Raw genomic sequence first — 13478 nt, 5'->3', positions numbered from 1 at the left:
CCAATTGAGCTAATTAGCTTATTGAGAGAATATTGCAATTGTCTGACAAAAGTGAAAAATGCAAATTTCCAATTTCAACTAAACATGCTAGAAATGCTCCAATTGAGCTAATTAGCTTATTTTGAGAATATTACAAACGTCTGACAAAACTGAAAAATGTAAATTTCCAATTTCAACCAAACATGCTAGAAATGCTCCAAATGCGGAAATAAGCTTACTGTAAGAAGTGTACAAACGTCTGACAAAAATGAAAAATGTAAATTTTCAATTTCAACCAAACATGCTAGAAATGCTCCAATTGAGCTAGTTAGCTTATTGCGAGAATATTACGAACGTCTGACAAAACTGAAAAATGTAAATTTCCAATTTCAACCAAACATCCTAGAAATGCTCCAATTGAGCTAATTAGCTTATTGTGAGAATATTACAAACGTCTGACAAAAGTGAAAAATTTAAAATTCCAATTTCAATCAAACATGCTAGAAATGCTCCAATTGCGCAAAAAAGCCTACTGTAAGAATTTTACAAATGTCTGACAAAACTGAAAATTTAAATTTTCAATTTCAACCAAACATGCTAGAAATGCTCCAATTGAGCTAATTAGCTTATTGTGAGAATATTACAAACGTCTAACAAAACTGAAAAATGTAAATTTCCAATTTCAACCAAACATGCTAGAAATGCTCCATTTGAGCTAATTAGCTTTTTGTGAGAATATTACAAACGTCTGACAAAACTGATAAATGTAAATTTCCAATTTCAACCAAACATGCTAGAAATGCTCCAATTGAGCTAATTAGCTTATTGTGAGAATATTACAAACGTATGACAAAACTGAAAAGTGTAAATTTCCAATTTCAACCAAACATGCTAGAAATGCTCCAATTGAGCTAATTAGCTTATTGTGAGAATATTACAAACGTCTGACCAAACTGAAAAATGTAAATTTCCAATTTCAACCAAACATGCTAGAATTGCTCCAATTGAGCTAATTAGCTTATTGTGAGAATATTACAAACGTATGACAAAACTTAAAAATGTAAATTTCCAATTTCAACTAAACATGCTAGAAATGCTCCAATTGAGCTAATTAGCTTATTGTGAGAATATTGCGATTGTCTGACAAAAGTGAAAAATGTAAATTTCCAATTTCAACTAAACATGCTAGAAATGCTCCAATTGAGCTAATTAGCTTATTGTGAGAATATTGCAATTGTCTGACAAAAGTGAAAAATGTAAATTTCCAATTTCAACCAAACATGCTAGAAACGCTCCAATTGAGCTAATTAGCTTATTGTGAGAATATTACAAACGTCTGACAAAACTGAAAAATGTAAATTTCCAATTTCAACCAAACATGCTAGAAATGCTCCAATTGAGCTAATTAGCTTATTGTGAAAATATTGCGATTGTCTGACAAAAGTGAAAAATGTAAATTTCCAATTTCAACTAAACATGCTAGAAATGCTCCAATTGAGCTAATTAGCTTATTGTGAGAATATTGCAATTGTCTGACAAAAGTGAAAAATGTAAATTTCCAATTTCAACCAAACATGCTAGAAATGCTCCAATTGAGCTAATTAGCTTATTGTGAGAATATTACAAACGTCTGACAAAAGTGAAAAATTTAAAATTCCAATTTCAATCAAACATGCTAGAAATGCTCCAATTGCGCAAAAAAGCCTACTGTAAGAATTTTACAAATGTCTGACAAAACTGAAAATTTAAATTTTCAATTTCAACCAAACATGCTAGAAATGCTCCAATTGAGCTAATTAGCTTATTGTGAGAATATTACAAACGTCTGACAAAACTGAAAAATGTAAATTTCCAATTTCAACCAAACATGCTAGAAATGCTCCATTTGAGCTAATTAGCTTTTTGTGAGAATATTACAAACGTCTGACAAAACTGATAAATGTAAATTTCCAATTTCAACCAAACATGCTAGAAATGCTCCAATTGAGCTAATTAGCTTATTGTGAAAATATTACAAACGTCTGACAAAACTGAAAAGTGTAAATTTCCAATTTCAACCAAACATGCTAGAAATGCTCCAATTGAGCTAATTAGCTTATTGTGAGAATATTACAAACGTCTGACCAAACTGAAAAATGTAATTTTCCAATTTCAACCAAACATGCTAGAATTGCTCCAATTGAGCTAATTAGCTTATTGTGAGAATATTACAAACGTATGACAAAACTGAAAAATGTAAATTTCCAATTTCAACTAAACATGCTAGAAATGCTCCAATTGAGCTAATTAGCTTATTGTGAGAATATTGCGATTGTCTGACAAAAGTGAAAAATGTAAATTTCAAATTTCAACCAAACATGCTACAAATGCTCCAATTGAGCTAATTAGCTTATTGTGAGAATATTGCAATTGTCTGACAAAAGTGAAAAATGTAAATTTCCAATTTCAACCAAACATGCTAGAAATGCTCCAATTGAGCTAATTAGCTTATTGTGAGAATATTACAAACGTCTGACAAAACTGAAAAATGTAAAATTCCAATTTCAACCAAACATGCTAGAAATGCTCAAATTGCGCAAATAAGCCTACTGTAAGAATTTTACAAACGTCTGACAAAGCTGAAAAATGTAAATTTCCAATTTCAACCAAACATGCTAGAAATGCTCCAATTGAGCTAATTAGCTTATTGAGAGAATATTGCAATTGTCTGACAAAAGTGAAAAATGCAAATTTCCAATTTCAACTAAACATGCTAGAAATGCTCCAATTGAGCTAATTAGCTTATTGTGAGAATATTACAAACGTCTGACAAAACTGAAAAATGTAAATTTGCAATTTCAACAAAACATGCTAGAAATGCTCCAAATGCGGAAATAAGCTTACTGTAAGAAGTGTACAAACGTCTGACAAAACTGAAAAATGCAAATTTCCAATTTCAACCAAACACGCTAGAAATGCTCCAATTGAGCTAATTAGCTTATTGAGAGAATATTGCAATTGTCTGACAAAAGTGAAAAATGCAAATTTCCAATTTCAACTAAACATGCTAGAAATGCTCCAATTGAGCTAATTAGCTTATTGTGAGAATATTACAAACGTCTGACAAAACTGAAAAATGTAAACTTTCAATTTCAACCAAACATGCTAGAAATGCTCCAATTGAGCTAATTAGCTTATTGTGAGAATATTACAAACGTCTGAAAAAAGTGAAAAATGTAAATTTCCAATTTCAACCAAACATGCTAGAAATGCTCCAATTGAGCTAATTAGCTTATTGTGAGAATATTACAAACGTCTGACAAAACTGAAAAATGTAAATTTCCAATTTCAACCAAACATGCTAGAAATGCTCAAATTGCGCAAATAAGCCTACTGTAAGAATTTTACAAACGTCTGACAAAGCTGAAAAATGTAAATTTCCAATTTCAACCAAACATGCTAGAAATGCTCCAATTGAGCTAATTAGCTTATTGAGAGAATATTGCAATTGTCTGACAAAAGTGAAAAATGCAAATTTCCAATTTCAACTAAACATGCTAGAAATGCTCCAATTGAGCTAATTAGCTTATTTTCAGAATATTACAAACGTATGACAAAACTGAAAAATGTAAATTTCCAATTTCAACCAAACATGCTAGAAATGCTCCAAATGCGGAAATAAGCTTACTGTAAGAAGTGTACAAACGTCTGACAAAACTGAAAAATGTAAATTTCCAATTTCAACCAAACACGCTAGAAATGCTCCAATTGAGCTAATTAGCTTATTGAGAGAATATTGCAATTGTCTGACAAAAGTGAAAAATGCAAATTTCCAATTTCAACTAAACATGCTAGAAATGCTCCAATTGAGCTAATTAGCTTATTGTGAGAATATTACAAACGTCTGACAAAACTGAAAAATGTAAACTTTCAATTTCAACCAAACATGCTAGAAATGCTCCAATTGAGCTAGTTAGCTTATTGTGAGAATATTACAAACCTCTGACAAAACTGAAAAATGTAAATTTCCAACTTCAACCAAACATGCTAGAAATGCTCCAATTGAGCTAATTAGCTTATTGTGAAAATATTACAAACGTCCGACAAAAGTGAAAAATGTAAATTTCCAATTTCAACCAAACATGCTAGAAATGCTCCAATTGAGCTAGTTAGCTTATTGTGAGAATATTACAAACGTCTGACCAAACTGAAAAATGTAAATTTCCAATTTCAACCAAACATGCTAGAAATGCTCCAATTGAGCTAATTAGCTTATTGTGAGAATATTACAAACGTTTGACAAAAGTGAAAAATGTAAATTTCCAATTTCAACCAAACATGCTAGAAATGCTCCAATTGAGCTAATTAGCTTATTGTGAGAATATTACAAACGTCTGACAAAAGCGAAAAATGTAAATTTCCAATTTCAACCAAACATGCTAGAAATGCTCCAATTGAGCTAATTAGCTTATTGTGAGAATATTACAAACGTCTGACAAAACTGAAAAATAGAAATTTCCAATTTCAACCAAACATGCTAGAAATGCTCCAATTGAGCTAATTAGCTTATTGTGAGAATATTGCAATTGTCTGACAAAAGTGAAAAATAGAAATTTCCAATTTCAACCAAACATGCTAGAAATGTTCCAATTGAGCTAATTAGCTTATTGTGAGAATATTACAAACGTCCGACAAAAGTGAAAAATGTAAATTTCCAATTTCAACCAAACATGCTAGAAATGCTCCAATTGAGCTAGTTAGCTTATTGTGAGAATATTACAAACGTCTGACCAAACTGAAAAATGTAAATTTCCAATTTCAACCAAACATGCTAGAAATGCTCCAATTGAGCTAATTAGCTTATTGTGAGAATATTACAAACGTTTGACAAAAGTGAAAAATGTAAATTTCCAATTTCAACCAAACATGCTAGAAATGCTCCAATTGAGCTAATTAGCTTATTGTGAGAATACTACAAACGTCTGACAAAAGCGAAAAATGTAAATTTCCAATTTCAACCAAACATGCTAGAAATGCTCCAATTGAGCTAATTAGCTTATTGTGAGAATATTACAAACGTCTGACAAAAGTAAAAAATGTAAATTTCTGATTTCAACCAAACATGCTAGAAATGCTCCAATTGAGCTAATTAGCTTATTGTGAGAATATTACAAACGTCTGACAAAACTGAAAAATAGAAATTTCCAATTTCAACCAAACATGCTAGAAAGGCTCCAATTGAGCTAATTAGCTTATTGTGAGAATATTGCAATTGTCTGACAAAAGTGAAAAATGTAAATTTCCAATTTCAACCAAACATGCTAGAAATGCTCCAATTGAGCTAATTAGCTTATTGTGAGAATATTACAAACGTCTGACAAAGCTGAAAAATGTAAATTTCCAATTTCAACCAAACATGCTAGAAATGCTCCAATTGAGCTAATTAGCTTATTGTGAGAATATTGCAATTGTCTGACAAAAGTGAAAAATGTAAATTTCCAATTTCAACCAAACATGCTAGAAATGCTCCAATTGAGCTAATTAGCTTATTGTGAGAATATTACAAACGTCTGACAAAACTGAAAAATAGAAATTTCCAATTTCAACCAAACATGCTAGAAATGCTCAAATTGCGCAAATAAGCCTACTGTAAGAATTTTACAAACGTCTGACAAAGCTGAAAAATGTAAATTTCCAATTTCAACCAAACATGCTAGAAATGCTCCAAATGAGCTAATTAGCTTATTGAGAGAATATTGCAATTGTCTGACAAAAGTGAAAAATGCAAATTTCGAATTTCAACTAAACATGCTAGAAATGCTCCAATTGAGCTAATTAGCTTATTTTGAGAGTATTACAAACGTCTGACAAAACTGAAAAATGTAAATTTCCAATTTCAACCAAACATGCTAGAAATGCTCCAAATGCGGAAATAAGCTTACTGTAAGAAGTGTACAAACGTCTGACAAAACTGAAAAATGTAAATTTTCAATTTCAACCAAACATGCTAGAAATGCTCCAATTGAGCTAGTTAGCTTATTGTGAGAATATTACGAACGTCTGACAAAACTGAAAAATGTAAATTTCCAATTTCAACCAAACATGCTAGAAATGCTCCAATTGAGCTAATTAGCTTATTGTGAGAATATTACAAACGTCTGACAAAAGTGAAAAATTTAAAATTCCAATTTCAATCAAACATGCTAGAAATGCTCCAATTGCGCAAATAAGCCTACTGTAAGAATTTTACAAATGTCTGACAAAACTGAAAATTTAAGTTTTCAATTTCAACCAAACATGCTAGAAATGCTCCAATTGAGCTAATTAGCTTATTGTGAGAATATTACAAACGTCTGACAAAACTGAAAAATGTAAATTTCCAATTTCAACCAAACATGCTAGAAATGCTCCATTTGAGCTAATTAGCTTTTTGTGAGAATATTACAAACGTCTGACAAAACTGATAAATGTAAATTTCCAATTTCAACCAAACATGCTAGAAATGCTCCAATTGAGCTAATTAGCTTATTGTGAGAATATTACAAACGTCTGACAAAACTGAAAAGTGTAAATTTCCAATTTCAACCAAACATGCTAGAAATGCTCCAATTGAGCTAATTAGCTTATTGTGAGAATATTGCGATTGTCTGACAAAAGTGAAAAATGTAAATTTCCAATTTCAACTAAACATGCTAGAAATGCTCCAATTGAGCTAATTAGCTTATTGTGAGAATATTGCAATTGTCTGACAAAAGTGAAAAATGTAAATTTCCAATTTCAACCAAACATGCTAGAAATGCTCCAATTGAGCTAATTAGCTTATTGTGAGAATATTACAAACGTCTGACAAAGCTGAAAAATGTAAATTTCCAATTTCAACCAAACATGCTAGAAATGCTCCAATTGAGCTAATTAGCTTATTGTGAGAATATTGCAATTGTCTGACAAAAGTGAAAAATGTAAATTTCCAATTTCAACCAAACATGCTAGAAATGCTCTAATTGAGCTAATTAGCTTATTGTGAGAATATTACAAACGTCTGACAAAACTGAAAAATGTAAATTTCCAATTTCAACCAAACATGCTAGAAATGCTCAAATTGCGCAAATAAGCCTACTGTAAGAATTTTACAAACGTCTGACAAAGCTGAAAAATGTAAATTTCCAATTTCAACCAAACATGCTAGAAATGCTCCAATTGAGCTAATTAGCTTATTGAGAGAATATTGCAATTGTCTGACAAAAGTGAAAAATGCAAATTTCCAATTTCAACTAAACATGCTAGAAATGCTCCAATTGAGCTAATTAGCTTATTTTCAGAATATTACAAACGTATGACAAAACTGAAAAATGTAAATTTCCAATTTCAACCAAACATGCTAGAAATGCTCCAAATGCGGAAATAAGCTTACTGTAAGAAGTGTACAAACGTCTGACAAAACTGAAAAATGTAAATTTCCAATTTCAACCAAACACGCTAGAAATGCTCCAATTGAGCTAATTAGCTTATTGAGAGAATATTGCAATTGTCTGACAAAAGTGAAAAATGCAAATTTCCAATTTCAACTAAACATGCTAGAAATGCTCCAATTGAGCTAATTAGCTTATTGTGAGAATATTACAAACGTCTGACATAACTGAAAAATGTAAACTTTCAATTTCAACCAAACATGCTAGAAATGCTCCAATTGAGCTAGTTAGCTTATTGTGAGAATATTACAAACCTCTGACAAAACTGAAAAATGTAAATTTCCAACTTCAACCAAACATGCTAGAAATGCTCCAATTGAGCTAATTAGCTTATTGTGAAAATATTACAAACGTCCGACAAAAGTGAAAAATGTAAATTTCCAATTTCAACCAAACATGCTAGAAATGCTCCAATTGAGCTAGTTAGCTTATTGTGAGAATATTACAAACGTCTGACCAAACTGAAAAATGTAAATTTCCAATTTCAACCAAACATGCTAGAAATGCTCCAATTGAGCTAATTAGCTTATTGTGAGAATATTACAAACGTTTGACAAAAGTGAAAAATGTAAATTTCCAATTTCAACCAAACATGCTAGAAATGCTCCAATTGAGCTAATTAGCTTATTGTGAGAATATTACAAACGTCTGACAAAAGCGAAAAATGTAAATTTCCAATTTCAACCAAACATGCTAGAAATGCTCCAATTGAGCTAATTAGCTTATTGTGAGAATATTACAAACGTCTGACAAAACTGAAAAATAGAAATTTCCAATTTCAACCAAACATGCTAGAAATGCTCCAATTGAGCTAATTAGCTTATTGTGAGAATATTGCAATTGTCTGACAAAAGTGAAAAATAGAAATTTCCAATTTCAACCAAACATGCTAGAAATGTTCCAATTGAGCTAATTAGCTTATTGTGAGAATATTACAAACGTCCGACAAAAGTGAAAAATGTAAATTTCCAATTTCAACCAAACATGCTAGAAATGCTCCAATTGAGCTAGTTAGCTTATTGTGAGAATATTACAAACGTCTGACCAAACTGAAAAATGTAAATTTCCAATTTCAACCAAACATGCTAGAAATGCTCCAATTGAGCTAATTAGCTTATTGTGAGAATATTACAAACGTTTGACAAAAGTGAAAAATGTAAATTTCCAATTTCAACCAAACATGCTAGAAATGCTCCAATTGAGCTAATTAGCTTATTGTGAGAATATTACAAACGTCTGACAAAAGCGAAAAATGTAAATTTCCAATTTCAACCAAACATGCTAGAAATGCTCCAATTGAGCTAATTAGCTTATTGTGAGAATATTACAAACGTCTGACAAAAGTAAAAAATGTAAATTTCTGATTTCAACCAAACATGCTAGAAATGCTCCAATTGAGCTAATTAGCTTATTGTGAGAATATTACAAACGTCTGACAAAACTGAAAAATAGAAATTTCCAATTTCAACCAAACATGCTAGAAAGGCTCCAATTGAGCTAATTAGCTTATTGTGAGAATATTGCAATTGTCTGACAAAAGTGAAAAATAGAAATTTCCAATTTCAACCAAACATGCTAGAAATGTTCCAATTGAGCTAATTAGCTTATTGTGAGAAGATTGCAAATGTCTGACAAAAGTGAAAAATTTAAATTTCCAATTTCAACCAAACATGCTAGAAATGCTCCAATTGAGCTAATTAGCTTATTGTGAGAATATTACAAACGTCTGACAAAAGTGAAAAATTTAGAATTCCAATTTCAATCAAACATGCTAGAAATGCTCCAATTGCGCAAATAAGCCTACTGTAAGAATTTTACAAACGTCTGACAAAACTGAAAATTTAAATTTTCAATTTCAACCAAACATGCTAGAAATGCTCCAATTGAGCTAATTAGCTTATTGTGAGAATATTGCAATTTTTTGACCAAAGTGAAAAATGTAAATTTCCAATTTCAACCAAACATGCTAGAAATGCTCCAATTGAGCTAATTAGCTTATTGTGAGAATATTACAAACGTATGACAAAACTGAAAAATGTAAATTTCCAATTTCAACCAAACATGCTAGAAATGCTCCAATTGAACTAATTAGCTTATTGTGAGAATATTACAAACGTCTGACCAAACTGAAAAATGTAAATTTCCAATTTCAACCAAACAAGCTAGAAATGCTCCAATTGAGCTAATTAGCTTATTGTGAGAATATTACAAACGTCTGACAAAACTGAAAAATAGAAATTTCCAATTTCAACCAAACATGCTAGAAATGCTCCAATTGAGCTAATTAGCTTATTGATAGAATATTGCAATTGTCTGACAAAAGTGAAAAATGTAAATTTCCAATTTCAACCAAACATGCTAGAAATGCTCCAATTGAGCTAATTAGCTTATTGTTAGAATATTACAAACGTCTGACAAAAGTGAAAATTGTAAATTTCCAATTTCAACCAAACATGCTAGAAATGCTCCAATTGAGCTAATTAGCTTATTGTGAGATTATTACAAACGTCTGACAAAACTGAAAAATGTAAATTTCCAATTTCAACCAAACATGCTAGAAATGCTCCAATTGAGCTAATTAGCTTATTGTGAGAATATTACAAACGTCTGACAAAAGTGAAAAATGTAAATTTCTGATTTCAACCAAACATGCTAGAAATGCTCCAATTGAGCTAATTAGCTTATTGTGAGAATATTGCAATTGTCTGACAAAAGTGAAAAATGTAAATCTCCAATTTCAACCAAACATGCTAGAAATGTTCCAATTGAGCTAATTAGCTTATTGTGAGAATATTGCAATTGTCTGACAAAAGTGAAAAATGTAAATTTCCAATTTCAACCAAACATGCTAGAAATGCTCCAATTGTGCTAATTAGCTTATTGTGAGAATATTACAAACGTCTGACAAAAGTGAAAAATGTAAATTTCCAATTTCAACCAAACATGCTAGAAATGCTCCAATTGAGCTAATTAGCTTATTGTGAGAATATTACAAACGTCTGACAAAAGTGAAAACTTTATAATTCCAATTTCAATCAAACATGCTAGAAATGCTCCAATTGCGCAAATAAGCCTACTGTAAGAATTTTACAAACGTCTGACAAAACTGAAAATTTAATTTTTCAATTTCAACCAAACATGCTAGAAATGCTCCAATTGAGCTAATTAGCTTATTGTGAGAATATTGCAATTGTTTGACAAAAGTGAAAAATGTAAATTTCCAATTTCAACCAAACATGCTAGAAATGCTCCAATTGAGCTAATTAGCTTATTGTGAGAATATTACAAACGTCTGACAAAACTGAAAAATGTAAATTTCCAATTTCAACCAAACATGCTAGAAATGTTCCAATTGAGCTAATTAGCTTATTGTGAGAATATTGCAATTGTATGACAAAAGCGAAAAATGTAAATTTCCAATTTCAACCAAACATGCTAGAAATGCTACAATTGAGCTAATTAGCTTATTGTGAGAATATTACAAATGTTTGACAAAAGTGAAAAATGTAACTTTCCAATTTCAACCAAACATGCTAGAAATGCTCTAATTGAGCTAATTAGCTTATTGTGAGAATATTACAAACGTCTGACAAAACTGAAAAATGTAAATTGCCAATTTCAACCAAACATGCTAGAAATGCTCCAATTGAGCTAATTAGCTTATTGTGAGAATATTACAAACGTCTGACCAAACTGAAAAATGTAAATTTCCAATTTCAACAAAACATGCTAGAAATGCTCCAATTGAGCTAATTAGCTTATTGTGAGAATATTGCAATTGTATGACAAAAGCGAAAAATGTAAATTTCCAATTTCAACCAAACATGCTAGAAATGCTCCAATTGAGCTAATTAGCTTATTGTGAGAATATTACAAACGTTTGACAAAAGTGAAAAATGTAAATTTCCAATTTCAACCAAACATGCTAGAAATGCTCCAATTGAGCTAATTAGCTTATTGTGAGAATATTACAAACGTCTGACAAAAGTAAAAAATGTAAATTTCTGATTTCAACCAAACATGCTAGAAATGCTCCACTTGAGCTAATTAGCTTATTGTGAGAATATTACAAACGTCTGACAAAACTGAAAAATAGAAATTTCCAATTTCAACCAAACATGCTAGAAAGGCTCCAATTGAGCTAATTAGCTTATTGTGAGAATATTGCAAACGTCTGACAAAAGTGAAAAATGTAAATTTCCAATTTCAACCAAACATGCTAGAAATGTTCCAATTGAGCTAATTAGCTTATTGTGAGAATATTGCAATTGTCTGACAAAAGTGAAAAATGTAAATTTCCAATTTCAACCAAACATGCTAGAAATGCTCCAATTGAGCTAATTAGCTTATTGTGAGAATATTACAAACGTCTGACAAAAGTGAAAAATTTAAAATTCCAATTTCAATCAAACATGCTAGAAATGCTCCAATTGCGCAAATAAGCCCACTGTAAGAATTTTACAAATGTCTGACAAAACTGAAAATTTAAATTTTCAATTTCAACCAAACATGCTAGAAATGCTCCAATTGAGCTAATTAGCTTATTGTGAGAATATTGCAATTGTTTGACAAAAGTGAAAAATGTAAATTTCCAATTTCAACCAAACATGCTAGAAATGCTCCAATTGAGCTAATTAGCTTATTTTGAGAATATTGCAATTGTCTGACAAAAGCGAAAAATGTAAATTTCCAATTTCAACCAAACATGCTAGAAATGCTCCAATTGAGCTAATTAGCTTATTGTGAGAATATTACAAACGTCTGACAAAACTGAAAAATGTAAATTTCCAATTTCAACCAAACATGCTAGAAATGCTCCAATTGAGCTAATTAGCTTATTGTGACAATATTACAAACGTCTGACAAAAGTGAAAAGTGTAAATTTCCAATTTCAACCAAACATGCTAGAAATGCTCCAATTGAGCTAATTAGCTTATTGTAAGAATATTACAAATGTCTGACAAAACTGAAAAATGTAAATTTCTAATTTCAACCAAACATGCTAGAAATGCTCCAATTGAGCTAATTAGCTTATTGTGAGAATATTGCAATTGTCTGACAAAAGTGAAAAATGTAACTTTCCAATTTCAACCAAACATGCTAGAAATGCTCCAATTGAGCTAATTAGCTTATTGTGAGAATATTACAAAGGTCTGACAAAAGTGAAAAATGTAAATTTCCAATTTCAACCAAACATGCTAGAAATGCTCCAATTGAGCTAATTAGCTTATTGTGAGAATATTACAAACGTCTGACAAAACTTAAAAATGTAAATTTCCAATTTCAACCAAACATGCTAGAAATGCTCCAATTGAGCTAATTAGCTTATTGTGAGAATATTACAAACGTCTGACAAAACTGAAAAATGTAAATTTCCAATTTCAACCAAACATGCTAGAAATGCTCCAATTGAGCTAATTAGCTTATTGTGAGAATATTACAAACGTCTGACAAAACTGAAAAATGTAATTTTCCAATTTCAACCAAACATGCTAGAAATGCTCCAATTGAGCTAATTAGCTTATTGTGAGAATATTACAAACGTCTGTCAAAACTGAAAAATGTAAATTTCCAATTTGAACCAAACATGCTAGAAAAGCTCCAATTGAGCTAATTAGCTTATTGTGAGAATATTACAAACGTCTGACAAAACTGAAAAATGTAAATTTCCAATTTCAACCAAACATGCTAGAAATGCTCCAATTGAGCTAATAAGCTTATTGTGAGAATATTACAAACGTCTGACAAAACTGAAAAATGTTAATTTCCAATTTCAACCAAACATGCTAGAAATGCTCAAATTGCGCAAATAAGCCTACTGTGAGAATATTACAAACGTCTGACAAAACTGAAAAATGTAAATTTCCAATTTCAACCAAACATGCTAGAAATGCTCCAATTGAGCTAATTAGCTTATTGTGAGAATATTGCAATTGTCTGACAAAAGCGAAAAATGTAAATTTCCAATTTCAACCAAACATGCTAGAAATGCTCCAATTGAGCTAATTAGCTTATTGTGAGAATATTACAAACGTCTGACAAAACTGAAAA

The sequence above is a fragment of the Watersipora subatra genome, unplaced genomic scaffold, assembly GCF_963576615.1.
Source record: "Watersipora subatra unplaced genomic scaffold, tzWatSuba1.1 SCAFFOLD_41, whole genome shotgun sequence".
NCBI lineage: Eukaryota > Metazoa > Bryozoa > Gymnolaemata > Cheilostomatida > Watersiporidae > Watersipora > Watersipora subatra.
The sequence above is the reverse complement of the archived record's forward strand: the minus strand, read 5'-3'. Positions refer to the sequence as shown.